The sequence below is a fragment of the Ictalurus punctatus genome, chromosome 5, assembly GCF_001660625.3.
Source record: "Ictalurus punctatus breed USDA103 chromosome 5, Coco_2.0, whole genome shotgun sequence".
Taxonomy (NCBI): Eukaryota; Metazoa; Chordata; class Actinopteri; order Siluriformes; family Ictaluridae; genus Ictalurus; species Ictalurus punctatus.
The window spans coordinates 32,627,712-32,630,895 of NC_030420.2; the positions used below are offsets into that span (position 1 = coordinate 32,627,712).

The window sequence follows — 3,184 nt, forward strand, 5'->3', positions numbered from 1 at the left end:
AAAGAACTCAGACTCCACTGACGCACTCGGCGTACGTTCTGGCGAACTCGACTCTCTCAGAATGTGTTCATTAGTTAGCACACAGGACTGTTTGATTCCACGGCACATGGGAACGGTCCAAGGGACACACACAAACATGTAAACAAATACGCAAACAGAAACACTTATCAGCTTTGTGAGTGGTGCCATTTTTTTTTTTTTTTTTTTTTTTTTTTTTTTTTTACGTGTTTTGCCAGGACTTGAGGCCTGCTGGACCTTGGCCACCAATCACTTTGTTTTTTAAACGAACCAACAGAGATCAAAAGCAGAAAACTAATTATAAAATGTAGCTACGCTGTGTGTGTGTGTGTGTGTGTGTGTGTGGGATAGTTGCCGTCCACCGCGACCTTCATCTGTTATGCAAATCTCACAGTGACACGCTGACAGAGGGGGAAAAAAATCATTATGAAACACAAAGCAGAGACATCAAACAGATTTAATCAGACAGGGCTCGATAAGCATCCAGCGGCGGTTAATTCCAGACAAATTATCTAATCCAGATGTTGCACGTCGAGTGTAAACACGGCGTCCTGCGGAATCATAAAACAAATAAGGCTGAAAAAGGGTTTCCAGTTTCAAACAGCGCCTAACCCCGGCCCGAGACCTTTCTGCTCTCGGGCCCCTCCCTCCACTCGCCAAAACAGGAAAATGCGAATACGCTAATATTTAGCACGTGTTTTAAAACAGATGGGCTTTCTTCCTCCAGGCCCACACATGATCCAATCCAAATCCCTCCCCGCGTTCCGTGTGTGTTCCCGGTCGGACGCCGCTGACGTCCTACGTCCGCGCAGAAACCTCGTCTGACGTAGAGAAAGCGTCTCGAACCGCACAACATCTTCACGACGGGAAAAAAGCACGGCACGCAGGTTCGGCTAATCGTGCGACGGTTAACGTTTCAGAAGAGTCAGGGGGAGGAAGGAGGGAGGGAAGGGGAGATAGAGAGAGAGGGAGAGGAGTGAGAAGAGAAACACAGGACATATGGATGTGTTTAAGGACCACCAGGGAAGAGAATCGTGTGCGTGTTCGCAAAAAAAAAAAAAAAAAAAAAACCCAGATAAACTCTCCAAATATGCAATTACACAAGGTTTACGGCCCGTCTGCTGCCGATTCGATGTGGAATTTCTGTCGCGTTTCTGCGTCGACTCGATAAGATCGTAGAGGAAAAGCACTGCGAGTCCACGTCACGGACTGGATGGTTTACTGCAGAGTGAGAAACGAGAGAAAATGCTTCTTTTTTTTTTTTTTTTTTCTTTTTTTTTTTACTGCACTGGTAGTCGGAGAAGAAAAGAAAGAGAGAACCAGAGAGAGAGAGAGAGAGAACTTGCTCGAAGTACATAAAAAGAAAGAGAGGGGAAACCTGGACTCTCGTAAACTAGCTGCGGCACATTTTAAAACTTTCATCGCGTCCAATATTTATAGTTCTTCGATCCCATGTCAGTGTTTGTAGCCAATTTGTTGTGCTCCAATAAATAGACTGGCCTATTTATCAGCGCACCACATGGCAGTCATTTATGCAGCCTAACGAGGGGCAGATGTGGTCTGGCCACGGTTTCCCGTACAGGTTTAACGCCCTGACAGGCCGGGACAGATAGCCACGACTTCGGCTTCGGACTTCCGGATCGGCCGCGGAGATTCTGCTGGACGTGGAACACAAAAAGAAAGGGTTAGACTCGCTGGTCATGTGGTGCAACCGATGACCGTCATAATAATCTTTTCCATCTTACCTATTTCCCAAAAACAGATTATTCCCAAATCTCACCCCTGCTTCGGTGTTTAATCTGACCTGGATACTGTAGATTTGTAGCTGCTAACGCTAACGCTAACGCTAACGCTAAACCTAACCCTAAGATTGTCCTGTGCTCATCCCAGGACTCATTCCCGGTTACATCCTGTAAACACACCGAGTACCGATTATCTTTACTCTCCTACACCTGCGAACCGTAATGATTTATAATCCCACCGTCTGGCGATACCGAGAAGAGTTTGAAACGTTTCTCTAAACCTCTACACATGTCAAACAGAACGGAGCGGATTCTCGCAAGGACACGTGAGGACTTTCAGGATGCTTAGCCTATAGATCGTGAGCGCGATCGGCCACCGCTCGGGACTTCAAAAGCCGCCCGGGGGAGTAGAGCAAAACCGCGTATCGAATATGAATTATAATTCGGAAAAGGCTCGATGTGCTTGAGAAACATACTGGCACTACAAACATGTGTTTGTGCGTGTATGTGTGTGTTGCCAATTACCTCGGCTATAAATACACGAGCCCCATCCGTCACCGAGTCCATGGGTGGCTGCAGCCGCGCTCTAATTGATCGCAGATGCGCCTCCAGATCTCAGGGCTCGCCGGCAGCGCCGTCCCACGGCCTGGACGTGAGAGAAAAGCCGCAAGGGAGGACAGACGAGGGAAGGAGAGAAGTTGAGTGACGGCTCAGAAGTAAATATGGAAAAAAAAGAGCAGGAATAAACAAGACGGTATTCAGAGTTTTCTCCCCTCCTTCCTTCCTCCTGTCCTGCAGATCCCGCAGATGTGTCATTGTGGAAAAGAGCCGATGGCGGGAAATTGGGGGATTAGCTGCAATTTAGTCCAGATGAGCATTTGGGCTTGGTTTAAAAAAAAAAAAAAAAAAAAAAAAAAAAAAAAAAAAAAAAAATCCTTTGGTCTGCTCGATTCTATTCCTAAGTAACAAAGCGATCGATTTGGTTTTTGGATGGTGTTAACATCACGTTTAGTCTCCAGTACTCCCAGTGATGACGTTTATAACACCTTTGCATCTACATGAGAAACGAGAGCTGGTACCCTGAAGAAATCATTACACCAAGCTGCATTTTTGTCTTATTAATGTCTATAGAGAGAGAGAGAGAGAGAGAGAGAGAGAGACTGCTATAATGTAAGTTCTAACAGGAATCGACTTGTTTCGTAGGACGTTTCACAACATGAAATGTAATTCTAAATGGATAAAAAAAAATGCACGAAGTGTCGTTTTAAATGAATTAAAAACAAAAATTTAATCGTTGGCAAACCGCCGTGGTGTAAGAGGACTAAAACGCTAGCAGATGTGCTGTTGCAGGAAAATACGACCGTGTGGTGGTAATAGTAAACTCCTCTTCACATTAGGAAGCATCACAATCTCATCGTTATCCG

The 3,184-nt window shown here is 45.6% G+C and overlaps 1 long non-coding RNA gene across 1 annotated transcript; it reads right to left on the reverse strand.

The window, feature by feature from the left end:
* Positions 1–461: 461 nt before the first annotated feature.
* Positions 462–2,844, reverse strand: LOC128632861 (uncharacterized). The gene is made up of 2 exons (XR_008396489.1): positions 2,286–2,844; positions 462–1,676 (listed from the first exon to the last, which is right to left on the reverse strand). It is a non-coding gene; the product is annotated as an uncharacterized LOC128632861 (long non-coding RNA).
* Positions 2,845–3,184: the final 340 nt, after the last annotated feature.